A 16,226-nucleotide genomic window follows, 5' to 3' on the forward strand; every position below is an offset into this window, starting at 1 on the left:
CCTTTTCAGCCAATGAAGCACTTTTGAAGTGTAGTCACTGTAGTAATGTAGGAAACATGCAACCAATTTGCACACAGAAAGCTCCCACAAACAGCAATGAAATAAATGGCCAGATCATCTGTTTTATATGTTGGTTGGGGGATAAATCTTGGCCAGGACACTGGGAGAATTCCTCTGCTCTTCTTCAAATCGTACAATGCGATTTTTTACATCCACCAGAGAGGACAGATAGGACTTGGTTTAATGTCTCATCTGAAAGACGGTACCTCTGACAGTGCAGCAGTCCCTCAAGCGTCAGCCTAGATTGTATGTCCACGTCTCTGGAATGGGACATGAACCCACAACCCACAAGGAGCTCTTTTCTGTAGAAAAGAGAAGGCTGAGGGGTGACCTGATAGAGGTCTTTAAGATAATGAAAGGGTTTAATAGGGTAGATAGAGAGAAAATGTTTCGACTTGTGGGGGAGTCAAAAACTAAAGGTCATAAACTTAAAATAGTCGCTAATAAATTCAATGGGGAATTCAGGAGAAACTTCTTTACCCAAAGAGCGGTAAGAATGTGGAACTCGCTACCACAAGGAGTAGTTGAGGCAAGTAGCATAGATGCATTTAAGGGGTTGTTAGATAAGCACACGAGGGAGAAAGGAATAGAAGGGTATGCTGATAGGGTTAGATGAAGTACGGCGGGAGGAGGCTCGTGTGGAACATAAACGTCAGCATAGACCAGTTGGGCCGAATGGCCTGTTTCTATGCTGTGACTCGATGTAACTCGATGTAAACTCACTCAGGTTTTCCCAAGTGTAATCACCAATGAGTCACAGAGCTTCACACACTGAGTCACAATGTGACTCACTGATATCTTTATTTGCAATACAGCTGTAAATTTATAGTGGAGAATTAGAGGATTACTGGTAGCAGTCTTTTAAAATGGATACTTTTACACTGCAGTTCACAGCACAATCTTACACCTCCTGATATCTGAATAAAAGCAATGCAATGCAAATAATTATGATAAAATATTATTTACTATACAATTTACCAATAATAAACAGCTAACTGATTTGCCTAGAAATAATTGCCAATCAATCTGGACCATCATCACAAGTACTGCAGCAGTTCAACAAGGCAGTCCACCACTACCTTCTCAGGGCAATTAGGACAGGGCAACAAATGCAGCCTTGCCAGTGTTGCTCACATCCCTAGATCAAATTTAAAAAACACTTGTTTCAAGATTTCTACAAACTTCAGATTAATACAGTTGATATTGCAAATCTTTCTCCGACATTCCTTTAATACAAATTTGTAGTCCGCAATGGGAGGGGGGTTTACCAACTCTGTTCTTGATAAAGTCCATACTGTAAATTCTACTCAGTCGCTGTTATTTCGGCCAATGGGAAAAGTCTATGCTACAGCAGACACTAACTATTGCAGCTCAAACTACCTGCAAAATGGTACAAAGATTCTGATTTCAGGTTTTTTTATATTCAAAGCTTAATTGTTTAAAAGGTAACTTTTGCAGTTCCAGGTGCAATCAATCACACAGTGCCATCCTTGCACGACCAGTGAAATGACGATATCATTGCACTGTGGATTGCATCAGTTCCACAAATGTTTGGTGCTCAACTCAAAGCCAACATTGAAATACTACAGACACATACATTGCATCAGACACGCCCTTTAATGCAGAAATTCAAACATAAGAAAAGAACAGAAAATACTAAACACTAATATAAATGCGATAATGTCTCTGGAGGAAATTCAGTAGAAAACCAACTACATTTAGTACACTGAGCACTGAGGTACATTTTACGCTTAACTCTTTTATGCTGTACTTAAATATTGGCCCGGAATTCACCTAAAAAATATCAGAAAGCCGAACAGCGCTCACCGTTATTTAAAGGCAAATGGAATAGCAACTTCCAACGGGCGCACATGCGCAGTCAAATGCGCAAATCTGGAAGTTGCTTTAAAGGATTCCCTGCTGGTTTGAAAGCTGCGCGGGAAGGACAGCTCGCTGGTGAAACAAATGGACCAGTGTGAAGTTGCTGTACTGCTCAGCAGGAAACAAACTAATCTACACAGAGAAAGCTACACTGGGTTATTTTTTAGGTCTAAACTAACTTTTAACAGCATGGTAAGTCTTAATGACTGCCAAACAAACTCTCTGGCACTGAGAATTAACTTTTAAAAACGCGGAGTCTCATTACTTCCAATTCTAATTGTCATTGGACATTTACATAAGAAAAATTTAAAATTAAAAAAAATGTTTTTTTTTACTTTTTCTGTCTGTCTCTTTTATCTCTATCTTTTAATTCACTATTTCCCACCCTCTCTTTATTTAGCTTTCTCTAACGGATTTGATATTGAATTTACCGTTGTAGCTTTCACTTCCTGGTTCTGACTCTGCACGGCTTGTCAAGGATGCTTCAAGCTGATTGGTTAAGGGGAGAGCGCGATCCTTTCCCCACTCTCACAGCTGACAGAAGCCCTGGAAAGGGCGCTGAACTTTTTGCAGCTCACCATTGAAGCAAGTTGCTGCCCAAAAGCTCACAAATAGTTTGTGGGTGAGATTATAACTAATGAACGGCAAGCGAATTTCGTTTGCCACTCAGTGCAAATTCCAGGCCATTATAATTCAACCAGCAATTCTATCCAGAGGATATAAATGGGAAGTTAACTCGTCCATCACTATTCTATATAATGGACATGAATGGAAAGTGATTTTGTCCAATGGAATTCCATACTTAGATCAGGCTGTACTTTGATCAAGGATGTGTGAATCTGGATTCTACTGAATATTATCATTTACAATCCCCACCTATTTTTAGGAGTTTGCCCTCATTTTCAATTGCATTTGAAAAATCATCCCATCCATCTCTTGTTTTAATAAGTCTCTTAATTTTACCTTTTTAACAAATTAAAATGCTACTCAGCTTCCCACAGCAAAGTACTATACCTTTCAAAGGTGAACTCTTGCCATCAAGACCTCTTTCAAAGAAGGTGGTCTCACCAGTAGAGGCACTTTTTAACACTTAGCAACTGTAGCATAATTTTGTCTTCCGCTTATTTCTGTTTAAAAAACAAAATCAGCAAAGGGAACTGATCAAATGAGAGAGAGAGAGCTGACGTAATGCAACTGGAAAACATCATCAACCAAAGGAAATCCAGGGATTAAGAAAGAAGTTGCATTTATATAGCACCTTCCATGACCTCAGAACATTCCAAAATGATTTACTGGCAATAAAGTACTTTTAAAGTGTAGTCGCTGTTGTAATATAGAGAAATGCAGCAGCCAATTTGCGCACAGCAAGGTCCCAAAAATCAGCAATGAGATAAATGACCAAATAATCTTTTTAATAATGTTGGTTGAGGGAGAAATGTTGGCCAGGATACTTGAAGAACTCCTCTGCTCTTCTTCAAATAGTGTCATGGGACTTTTTACATCCAGCTGAGAGGGTATATGGGGCTTCAATTTAACATCTCATTCAAAAGACAATATCTCCGACAGTACAGCACTCCCTCAGTACTACACTAAAATGTTAGCCTAGATTATGTGTTCAAGTCTCTAGATCTCACAGAATATACAAATCACCAAAAAAAAACAACAAACAAAAAAAAACAGAGATAGAGAGGTAGAAACATAGAAAAGACAGCAACTGTCTTTTGCTGTCTTTTCTATGTTTCTACCTCTCTATCTCTGTTTTTTTTTGTTTGTTGTTTTTTTTTGGTGATTTGTATATTCTGTGAGACCTGGCAGGTAACACCTGTCTGTCTGCACACTGATTGCCTTGGCAACGGGCAGTTGAAAAAACTGTCTGTACTCACCAAGCATTGTTCTGTGAATTATAAATGCGATTTCATTTCGAGGACTTCATTTCACATAGTTCACCTGACGAAGGGGGAAGCCTCCGAAAGCTTGTGAATTTAAAATAAAATTGCTGGACTATAACTTGGTGTTGTAAAATTGTTTACAATTGTCAACCCCAGTCCATCACCGGCATCTCCACATCAAGTCTCTAGAGTGGAGCCTGAACCCATGACCTTCTGACTCCAAGGCAAGAAGGCTACCGCTGAGTCATGACACACATTATGTAAATTGAAGGGTATGTGTTAATATAGCTACTTCATACTGCTGGGCTAAGTAACTGGTAATGAGGCTGTCTCTTTGAAAAGGGTTAAGATGTTGACCTACCTCGTTTCAATGGTGAAATTCTCTCTTTAAAGGGACACTGCCTTCATGAAGAAATGTTTGACAACATTTTATTTTGTTGTTAGATTGTGAGAAGAGCCTGAGAAGAGCCAGAAAAGCACTGAATCATTTATGTCAAGATGAAACCTGTTGACTGTGTGTGACATCATGTCCATTAGTACAAATTTGTGATTTTTCATGAAAACTGTACCCCTTTAAGAAAGGGTTCCTGTTTGTCAGAATCCCTCTTTAAAGGTTTTCAAAAGGAGCCCAAGGAGTAAGACTCCCTCCTCAAGATAAGGTCATAACAGTCAGACACCTCCTTTAGTCTGTAATATATTGTCTACAAAAATAATTTTACATTAATTTCTAACGCTGCATATTATGGAATAATACTGAAAAAGATATGTTTCTCAGTTCAAAGTCTTCAATACCCTACAAAGGGATTATGCTGCTGAAATTGCTGCTGCAGTCAAAGAGTTAAAATATATTTATATTTTTAAATGTTGCACTGCCACTTGTCTTAATTATAAGCACATAATGTGTAACAATGATAATTCCCACTGTTCAAAAGCTACCACCTGACCAACTAACAAATAAAAAAATCCTTAATCTCTGCCAACACTTCACAGGGAACTCTGCAAATGCATATTTGTTGAGTGACTCATTTCTCAATGGCCCAATTATCCGTAAACTCTTCAGCCAGTGCTGAGTAGAACAGACCAAGACTCTCTTGATAAACAGGCAGTTCCTGTTTTAGGTTCCGTCACTGAGCCTAACAAACCATTTCAAAAGGAGTTTTTTTTAAGTGTAATATATCAGCTTTATTCTCAGTAATAATACACACACACACACACACACACAGACAGAGACGCTGGGAAAGAGCTGTTTTTCCTTTTGAATATCTCCCCACAGGGAGCTGCACCGTTCCCAGAGACACTGCAATACTGGGTCGATGCGTGGAGTGGACGGAGCAAGCCCCTATTCCATCTCCCTGTTCCAAAAATCAATTTAATATATGGTCCCCAGATAGGGGACGTATCAGATATTAAACTGATAAGAACAGATTTTTTTTTTCCAAAAAATATACTTTATTCATAAAATTTGCAGCAGTTCTCATATCACATTCCAATATCGATTATGCAATTTGCAGGTTACATCAAGTACAGTTCAATGAAACACATTGGACATCATTACAGTTCATGACACTCTAGGGTGCCTCATTGCATCACAATCAATACAGGTGATTCATTACAGATTCATTGCAGATTTATTGCGGGCACATTACATCAATTTTGAATTTTACATTCTGCCCGAGGGGGTTTTTCCCTGATTGCAGCCCCTCGGTATACAATGGCGGGAAGGCTCTAAACGGTTGCCTTTCCCCACAGAGCCTTTGCGGCGGCCGCACCCATCCTCAGTGCGTCCCTCAGCACGTAGTCCTGGACCTTGGAATGTGCCAGTCTGCAACACTCGGTCGAGGACAGCTCCTTGTGCTGGAAGACCAGCAGGTTTCGGGCAGACCAAAGGGCGTCTTTCACCGAGTTAATGGTCTTCCAGCCGCTGCTGATGTCCGTCTCAGTGTGCGTCCCCGGGAACAGCCCATAGAGCACAGAAACCTGTGTTACGGAACTGCTCGGGACGAACCTGGACAGATACCACTGCATCTCTCTCCAGACCTTCTTTGCAAAGGCGCATTCCAGAAGGAGATGGGTGACGGTCTCGTCTCCACCGCAGCCTCCTCTGGGACAGCGTGCGGTGGTGCTGAGAGTCCGGGAGTACATGAAGGATCTGACGGGAAGGGCTCTTCTCACCACCAGCCAAGCTAGGTCTTGGTGCTTGTTTGAAAGCTCTGGCGATGTGGCGTTCTGCCAAATGACATTGACAGTCTGCTAGATAAAGTAAATAAAGAGAAACCAGAGGACACAGATTTAAGGTGGTTGGCAAAAGAACCAAAGGCGACATGAGGGGAAACTTTTTTACGTAGTGAGTGGTTATGATCTGGAATGCGCTGCCTGAAAGGGTGGTTTAAGCATATTCAATTCAATTCAAAAAGGAATTGGATAAATTCTTGAAGGGAAATAATTTGCAGGGCTATGGGGCAAGAGCGGGGGAATGGGACTAACTGGATTGCTCTTACAAACAGCCGGCATGGGCTCAATGGGCCGAATGGCCTCCTTCTGTGGCTGTAACCATTCTATGATTCTATCCTTTCTATAATATGGAGACCAGAACTGTGCGCAGTACTCTAAGTGTGGTCTAATCAAGGTTCTATACAAGTTTAATATAACTTCTCTGCTTTTCAATTCTAGCCCTTTACAAATGAACCCCAGTGCTTGATTTGCCTTTTTTATGGCCTTATTAAACTGTGTCACTACTTTTAGTGATTTGAGTATCTGTACCCCTAGATCCCTTTGCTCCTCTATCTCATTTAGACTCTTATTATCCAAGCAGTATGTGGCCTCCTTATTCTTCCTACCAAAACGCACCATGTCACTTATCTATACTGAAATTCATTTGCCAATTACACGCCCATTCTGCAAGTTTATTAATGTCCTCTTGCATTTTGACACATTTTTCCTTTGTATTAACTACACCCCCAATTTGGTGTCGTCTACAAATTTTGAAATTGTACTTCTGATTCCCGAATCCAAATCGTTAATGTAAATTGTGAATAACAGTGGTCCCAGGACCAATCCCTGTGGAACACCAATTCCCACCTTTTGCCAGTCTGACCCTACTCTCTGTTTTCTGTTTTGTGGCCAACTTGCTATCCATTCTGCTATCTGACTCCACATGCTCTGACCTTAGTCATGAGTCTAGAATGCGGTAACTTATCAAAGGCCTTTTGAAAATCCAAATACATTACATCTACTACATTACACTTGTCTACTCTTTCTGTTATTTCTTCAAAGAATTCAATAAGGTTGGTCAAGCATGACTTTCCAATCTGAAATCCATGCTGACTATTCTTTATTATACTTTCATTCTCTAGATGTTTTTCTATCACATCTTTGAGTAAAGATTCCATTATCTTTTCTACCACCGACGTTAAGCTAGCTGGTCTATAGTTCCCTGGACTTGTTCTATCTCCTTTTTAAGTATAGGAATAACATTAGCTGTCTGCCTGACCTACAGCATTGTTCCTTTTTCTAATTAATTTTTATATATATGTAATGGTGCCTCTGCCATCTCCTCCCTAACTTCTTTTAATATTCGTGGGTGCAATCCATCCAGACCAGGGGTTTTATCCTCTCTAAGTTTGAGTAGTTTATCAATTATCTCCCCCCTTTCCATCTTAAATGTTCTTATATCTTTTTTGATCTCTTCTTCTAATGTCACCCCCCCCCCCCTTGTTAGTCTCCCTGGTAAATACTGAGGCAAAGTAACTATTCAATATTTCTGCCATTTCGCTCTCATTACCTGCATGTTTATCTTGTGCATCCCTAGTGGCCCAATCCCTGTTCTGATTTTTCTTTTGTTATTTGTGTGCTTGTGGAATACTTTACTATTTCTTTTTATATTCCTTGATAATTTAATTTTGTAGTTCCTCTTTGCTTTCCTATATGTTTTTTTGACATCCTTCCTAACCTCTTCGTATTCCCTTTTGTCATCCTCTCCTTAATTGTCTATGTACTTAGAGAATGCCTTTTTCTTCAGTTTCAATTTTACCCTTATCTCTTTATTCATCCATGGTGTTCCATGATTGGCTAGTTTGTTCTTGCTTTTTAGAGGAATAATTTTATTTCCATATCTTTTATATTCAATGTTTCTCCACCATTTTAGGAGCCCCCAAGCTAGGCATTGTTTCATGATTAAATGGTACAAGACAATGATTGATTGCTAGGCCTTTACCAATGTCCTTCTGTAACTGGCAGCAAAGAGGTGAATGAGAGTGGGCAAGTGTAACAATTTGGATTCTACCTGTGTTGCCTAAAGTGGATTTCTTAATTTATAATAGTTCAGTAATGTTAAATTCAACATTTTTTTCCCAACAATAACCTATAGGCCGAAGATCAGGCTGGTTACCATGGTGATTTGGAGGGCTAATTAATGAATAAAGTTGGAGTCACTGTGTATAATGTCAAAGATTCCAGACCAAGCTGACGTCTTCAGCAACCCTGCAGACGGAGCGGCGCATCAATACACCTGGTCCAGACCAGACGGGTCCGTCCGTTCCAGGACAGACTTCCTGTTTGTGTCCCCGAAGCTCAAGGTCAGATCCACCAAAGTCACACCGGTGTTCTTCTCTGACCACTGCCTCCTCCTGACCACCGTCACCTACAGGACAATCAGAGAGTGGGCAGGGGGACATGGAAGCTGAACATGAAACTGTTGACCCCGGGAAACATTGAGGAACTGAAGAGGGATTACAAAGGTTGAAGAACCGTAAAGCCCCTCTTTGACTCCCCAGTGTACTGGTGGGAAGCCATCAAGGCGAACATCAAGAGGTTCTTCATCCTCAAAGGTGTTCACAAGGCGAGAGAGAGGCAGAGGGAAACATCCCGACTCCAGAAAAGCATGCAGAATCTTCTCCTGCTGCAGTCGATGGGGATCGATGTCGGGGAGGAACTCAGAGAGGTGAAGGACCAGCAAGCTTCGCTCTTTGCCTTCGAGGCCTCCAAGATCATTTTCCGGTCCAGAGTCCGCTCCGTGGAGCAGGACGAGACTTGCTCGCGTTTCTTCTTCCAAAAGGTGCACAGAGAGAGCTCTGTGATCAGCAGCCTGAAGGAAGAGGACGGCTCGGTCACGTCCTCGCTGCCCGACATACTGAGGATCTGCAAATCCTTTTGTGCCAGACTGTACGACGCGAAGCCCACAGACAGCGCGGCCTCCCAATCCTTCTTGTCATCTATCACGGAGGTTCTAGACGATAGCAAGCGGGACAGTCTGGATCAACCGCTAACGCTGGACGAACTGACAAAGGCCGTCCGTTCCTTTGAGAAGAGCAGGACCCCCGGAAGCGACGGCTTACCGGTGGAGTTGTACTCGGCTCTGTGGGACTGGATTGGCCCAGACCTGCTGGAAGTGTACGGGGGTATGCTCCTGGCAGGCAGCATGTCAGACTCCATGCGGAAAGGCATCATCACCCTCATCTACAAGCGGAAGGGGGAGAGGGAAGAAATCAAAAATTGGCGACCCATCTCACTACTTAACGTGGACTATACAATTCTGTCCAAGGTCATCGCCAATTGGGTCAAGTCAGCCTGGAGGTGGTGATTCACCCCGATCAGACCTGTGACGTTCCCGGCAGGAAGATCTCTGATAGCCTGGTGCTACTCAGGGACACGATCGCCAACGTACAGGAATGAGGGGTGAATACCTGCCTGATCAGCCTGGACCAGGAGAAGGCCTTTGACAGAATATCCCACATGTACATGATGGACGTGATCTCCAAAATGGGGTTTGGGGAGGGAATCCGCAATTGGATCCAACTGCTCTACACAAACATCAGTAGCGCAGTTTCAATCAACAGGTGGGAATCAGAAAGCTTCCCGATCAAATCTGGAGTCAGGCAGGGCTGTCCTCTCTCCTCCTTCTTGTTCGTGTGCTGCATCGAACCCTTTGCCGAGTCCATCAGGAGGGATGCGGGCATAAGAGGGGTGACGATCCCAGGCAGCGGAGGCACTCAGGTCAAGGCCTCCCTGCACATGGACGACGTCGCCGTTTTTTGCTCGGATCAGCTGTCGGTCCGCAGATTGATGAGCATCTGCGACCAGTTTGAGCTGGCCTCAGGAGCCAGGGTAAATCGCACCAAGAGCGAGGCCATGTTCTTTGGGAACTGGACCGACCGATCCTTTGTCCCCTTCACCGTCAGATCGGATTACCTGAAGGTGCTAGGGATCTGGTTTGGGGGGGCCGGGGCGTGCACCAAGAACTGGAAGGAGCGTATTTCCAAGGTGAGGCAGAAACTGAGACTGTGGGATCGACGATCCCTCTCGATCGTGGGCAAAAACCTGGTCATCAGGTGCGAGGTGCTCTCGGTGTTGCTGTACTTGGCACAGGTCTGGCCCATACCTCACTCCTGCGCCGTGACAGTCACCCGAGCCATCTTCCGCTTTATCTGGAGATTAAAAATGGACCGTGTCCGCAGGGACATGATGTACAAATCTCTGGAGAAAGGGGAGAAAGGCGTGCCCAACGTGGCCCTCATCCTGATGGCCACTTTCGTGTGCGGCTGCATCAAGCTTTGTGCGGACCCTTGGTACGAAAACACAAAATGTCACTACGTGCTGAGGATGGGCCTGGCCACACTGCCACGGAACATTCCGTCCAGTTGGACCGTTCCGCCCCACCTGACCCTCGTCGTAAAGTTTATGCAAAAAAATACTTTTGACCACAAGGCGATCAGTAAGTGGTCCGCACGTAATGTCCTCGAGACCCTGTGGGAAAAGGAGATGATGGATCCTGTCAGTTGGTTCCCCGAGCAGACTGTCAATGTCATTTGGCAGAACGCCTCATCGTCAGAACTTTCAAACAAGCACCAAGACATAGCTTGGCTGGTGGTGAGAAGGGCCCTTCCTGTCAGATCCTTCATGCACTCCCGGACTCTCAGCGCCACCGCGCGCTGTCCCCGAGGAGGCTGCGGTGCAGACGAAACCGTCACCCATCTCCTTCTGGAATGCGCCTTTACAAGAAGGTCTGGAGAGAGATGCAGTGGTATCTGTCCAGGTTCGTCCCGAGCAGTTCCGTAACACAGGACTCTGTGCTCTACGGGCTGTTCCCGGGTACGCACACCGAGACAGACATCAACTGCTGCTGGAAGACCATTAACTCGGTGAAAGACGCCCTTTGGTCTGCCCGAAACCTGCTGGTCTTCTAGTGCACGGAGCTGTCCTCGACCGAGTGTTGCAGACTGGCACATTCCAAGATCCAGGACTATGTGCTCAGGGACGCACTGAAGCTAGGTGCAGCCGCCGCAAAGGCTCTGTGGGGAAAGGCAACCATTTAGAGCCTTCCCACCATTGTATACCGAGGGGTTCCAATCAGGGAAAACCCCCCCCCGGGCAGAATGTAAAATTCAAATTGCTGTAATGAATCTGTAATGTACCTGTAATGAATCTGTAATCAATAATCTGTATTGAGTATAAAGCAATGAGACACCTCAGAGTGTCATGAACTGTAATTATGTACAATTATGTATTGCGTATGTTTGGAATGTGATATGACAACTGCATTGTATGTTTTTGCTACAAATTTTATGAATAAAGTATATTTTTTGAAAAAAAAAGACTCCAGATCATTGTGAGTGGATGACAGAGAAGCCAAGCATTGTTTCATTCTATGGGGTCTTAGCTAATTTACATGTTTGTGAGCCTTGTGCCCACATATCAAAGGATTGTAATGTTGATTGACAGCTCAGTGGACTGAATCCCTCATTTCACAGATTCCAGGGATTTTGCCTCCACTTGCTTTATCTGAAAGTGTATTCCAAACGGCAGGGGACAGAGAAGTCAGTCTTTGTCAGTCTCTGTCTCTCATCAGAAATTTGCTTGCATTCTGAAAAGATCTATACCAACCAGCCTGGAATAACTTAGCTGCGAAAGTGGACAGATAGTAAAGTGGCATCGTTATTATTTTCCATAACTGAGGAGCATTGGAAATTGGCTATCTCATTGTGAAATCTGTATGCTGTTCATTCATGTATTTTAATTAAAATAAGAAGGGGTTGGTTTAAAGCTGTGTCTGTCTCAATAGTGCTTTTCAGTCCACCTTCCAGAGAAAACCCACTTGGCAGAACGTGTGACATTTCAGTGCCAGTATATGGAGTGAGGATTCTCTGTTACGATCCCTTAGTCATGCTGTCAGTTAGCTGGATATTGGGCAGAAAAGGGTGCACACCGGATTATAGAGGACACAAGATCCAGTTGCTGGACTGACCAAATTTCACTGTACCTGAGAGAATATCTAGTGCAAAAAACTAAAAAATTGTGACAGCGAGGTTCACTCTCCCTCTGACTCCCAATCTCTCATCTTTCTCATGGGGTGTCCTAGATTGAGTGCTTGCCATGTGGAGAATGAGGAAAGAGTCTGCATCCTACCACCTACTTTTAAAAAAATTTATTGATAATGATTTTAACATTGGAGCTAATATTACTGTTGAGATTCATTCTGACTTTTGGATTTCCCTTCACTGCTAAGTAAACATGTTGCCCACGTTAATTTACCACTTCTCACTAGTCAAAAGATGGCAAATTCAAGCCAAATGTTTTTGTTGTCATATCTTGTGACGTAGTCTCACTACTGAGCATATGTGAAAATATTGATATAGTCAGTTCAGTTAAGACTCTGCGAAGAACAAGTGCAAAGGATTTATGGAAGAACAAGTGAGAAGGATTTATGACACTTATCCTAGTTTTGTTGAATGGCCCGGGGACTGCAATCTGTATATTTTGAAACTGAAACAGCAGAGGTTGAGATGCTAAAAAAACAAAAATAAAGCTAAGCTACAAAGAAATATTACTTCAATATTCCTAGGAAAGAGCACAGCTTGTTCTCAACTCAGGAGAGCTGAGCAGTGTCCACTCTTGAGCTTGGCTGTTATGCACATATCTAATCATGGAGAACATGCCCATCTTTCCCTGAATGCAGCAGTAATACTCTTTGGCTCAATCAACTACAGTCTGAATTTTCAAATGATAGGCCTCAACTGCTTTTAAATATAAAAGGATAATTGATACTGCTCACTGAATTAAGCAACAATATGCTTCACATTGCACCAAAAACCACAAGGACATAAATCAATTCCTGCTTCACATCCATTTCAAGCCATCGATAATGTATCGAGGTGATAGAGGTGTTCAAAATCATGAACGGTTTTGATAGAGTAAATCAGGAGAAACTGTTTCCAGTGGTAGAAGGGTCGGTAACCAGAGGTCACAAATTTAAGGTGATTGGCAAAAGAACTAGAGGCGACATGAGGAAATATTTTTTTACGCAGCGAGTTGTTATGATCTGGAATGCACTGCCTGAAAGGGTGGTGGAGGCAGATTCAATAATAACTTTCAAAAGGGAATTGGATAAATACTTGAAAGGAAAAAATTTACAGGGCTATGGGGAAAGAGCAGGGGAATGGGACTAATTGGATAGCTCTTTTAAAGAGCTAGCACAGGCCGAATGGCTTCCTTCTGTGCTGTAACATACTATGATACTATGTATTATATACAAGATGGTTGAGTTTCTTATAAAATTGGTTTACTTATCATTATGGACAATCTGGCAGTTAGCTTGTTTGACTTGGGGGGTTTCTGATACCTTTGGAAGATAAAAGTAGTGGCAGGTGACATAGGACAAAAGATGTTATCGATTTCATGGCACAGGACCTGAAGACACATTGGATTTATAGTGTCAGACCTGAAGATTTATGATGTTGAACTGAAAGATATGCTGGACCATGTGACAGGGCCTACGGGATACTTTTAAAAAGAGAGAGTTCATTTTTTGATGTAGATCACGAAAACAATGAACTAGAACATTTTTCCAATCCTGACACGTTTCATCCTTCGCACCAGTCTCATACTTTATTCTGTGGTTTTACTCTCTGTAGTAAAAGGACTGAAAGGGCTTTAAATACATCTGACTCCTGAGGGTTTTTTGTAAGGAACAGTATTCACTTTATTGTCCAAAATTTCTACTGCTGCTGTCCAAATTCACTTGGGACCAGCTGGAGCCATTATTCATCTCGCTAACTATCATTAATCCTTTAACAAGCACAGCTTCAGAATGCATGGCAATTCTCCCTGCAGGAAGACATAGCTTCTACTTAAAGAAACACGCACAGCAACACCATTCAAAGAAACAAAGACACTGCTACACACTTGCAAGTCTACTGCAATCTTTGCAAATACAAACTGTTCTATTTTTAAAAGAAATTTAATGGATGCAGATGTTTTCCTGCCAAAAGTATGGATGAGAAGCTGTAGGAAAGCAGTGATCTGAATGGGACGATTCAATGACACAAATTACAATGTACAAAGGCTTCCAGACCGGCGACAACCTACAGACCAGGTTTCTCAACCAGCCCCAGAAAATGATGGAAAGCAAAGGCTGGGGTCCTGAAACTCCACGCTGTTTTCAGTGGTCCTTCAGCATTAAATCGGGACAACTCATTTCTCAGGCCATTAATGGGGGCAGAAGCTATTTCCTCCCGGTTTTCCACCCCAAAATCCATCCATCCCAAATCTCCTAATGCCATTTGGCCTTTCTGCAATTTCCCCACGCACCTAATTTGAATTTATTATAATGAGGGCCAGTGGCAATGCAGCCCTGAATTCATGCTCGCAAAGCATTTGGGTTGAGTTAGAATGAGAAATACAAGGCTCAGTTGATGCAAGGACCAGCTGAGACTTGCGGAAGTGAGGAGTTTTTGTCTGTGAAGACTGGTGAATTTTGAGTAGTAATTACTGCAGCTGAAAATGACTTTTTGGAGCCATTTGGTTGTTTTTGGGTTGAACATAGACAGCCTTGGACTTGCTAATGACTGTCTGTGGGAGTGTGAGACCATTGGGAGGTTTTGATCCCCTTCCCTCCCACCCACAGTGAAGGCTTCGTGGGATCAGGTATGTCATTCCCTATGGACATACCTGTTGATGTGGCTATGAAAGTGACAACTGCCCTCAACTTTAATGGCACTGGGTCGGTTCAGGCAATCATGGGGGACTTTTATTATATCAGCCAGGGTGCAGTACAGGCATGTAGTCACCAGGTACTCATGCACCTTTCAGGAGAACTGGGGAATTCATAACTTTGGCATCATTTCAAAGCAGCAGCAAGATAAGGCCAGCCAGTTTTATGGAGTTGCTGGCTTTCCTAAGATAACAACAGATAGCACCCACATAGTTTTGCGAGCTCCCACAGTTAACCCCCTCAAATTCCTCAACAGTAAGGGCTTCCACTCTCTGCATGTACAGATTGTGTGTGACAACACCCAAAGGATCCTGCACATCAACATAAGATTTGCTGGAAGTTGTCACAATGCATTCGTCCTTCAGAATTCGGAATTCCCTGAGCTCTTCAAGGAAGTAAATCACGTCACCAGATGTCTTGTGGGTGGCAAGGCGCACCCCTGCTCCCATGGATAATGACCCCATTAAGAATTATGTGAACAGCAGCAGAGGAGTGCTACAATGAGGCACACGCCTCTACCAGAGCAGCTAAGAGGACCATCGGAGTCTTAACAGAGCGCTTTCGCTGCCTTGACAGGTGTGGGGGGGTGTCTACTCTAAGCTCCAGCTCATGTGTTCTGCGTTATTGTAACCTGCTGGGCCTTGCACAGCTTCACCATCCAAAAAGGCCTGGAAATGGACACTTCTGTGGAGGTGTCCCTGGTTGCTTTGGAAGCAGCAGTACGTGGAGGGGAGTATCAGAATGACCATCACTCAGTGATTGCTGCAAGGGGCATCAGAGCAACACTGATCACTGAAGTTTTCTCTTCTGTTTAATATGATCTACCTTGGTCATTACTGTCTTATATCCTTCTCCCTCACCTTCAAATAAAGGACTAATTATTCAATCCAGTCTCCATCCTAGAACATCAGAACTATTTAGACCTCTTTTCCCCTACTCAACGATGCCAATAATAATCCCCTGATTGAATGTTAGCACAAATGAAGTGCATCCTTTCCTGTAGGATTGTAATCTCCACGAATAACAAAGCAGAACAATGCAACAAACTCCAAAGTGAACATAAGCCAGCCTGTTCTCTCCTGACACCGTGTCTCCCCTGGGTGGTTAAACGTACCTTTCTTTCTCTGATGCTTCTCCTAGGTGAAACCTGAGGGCCAGTATCTTGGCAGCAGGTTGACTGCTCCTGTGCTTCAAAAGGGTCATGGGACTAAAGTGGCCATCCTTTCATGGCAGCTTGCTCTTAGGAGGAAGCCAGTACTGGCTGCATCTTGGAGCTTGTGCCTGGGCAGCCTGGTGTCACATCCTATGGGCCACTGATGTGGTGATATGAAGGGGAAGGCCAGATGCCTGGCATGTGCTGCTGTCCTGAGAGACTGCAGCCTCAGGCGGGTCACCTTCAGCCATTGCCATTG

At 43.3% G+C, this 16,226-nt stretch overlaps 1 protein-coding gene and 1 pseudogene across 1 annotated transcript in view; both read right to left on the minus strand.

Annotated features, from left to right (window-relative positions):
- LOC137334066 (copine-9-like) overlaps positions 1–16,226 on the minus strand; it is a 346,820-nt gene that overhangs the window by 300,470 nt on the left and 30,124 nt on the right. The window lies entirely within an intron of this gene.
- LOC137334441 (U2 spliceosomal RNA) lies at positions 5,103–5,276 on the minus strand (annotated as a pseudogene).

This window comes from Heptranchias perlo, chromosome 17 (assembly GCF_035084215.1).
Source record: "Heptranchias perlo isolate sHepPer1 chromosome 17, sHepPer1.hap1, whole genome shotgun sequence".
NCBI classification, from domain to species: domain Eukaryota; kingdom Metazoa; phylum Chordata; class Chondrichthyes; order Hexanchiformes; family Hexanchidae; genus Heptranchias; species Heptranchias perlo.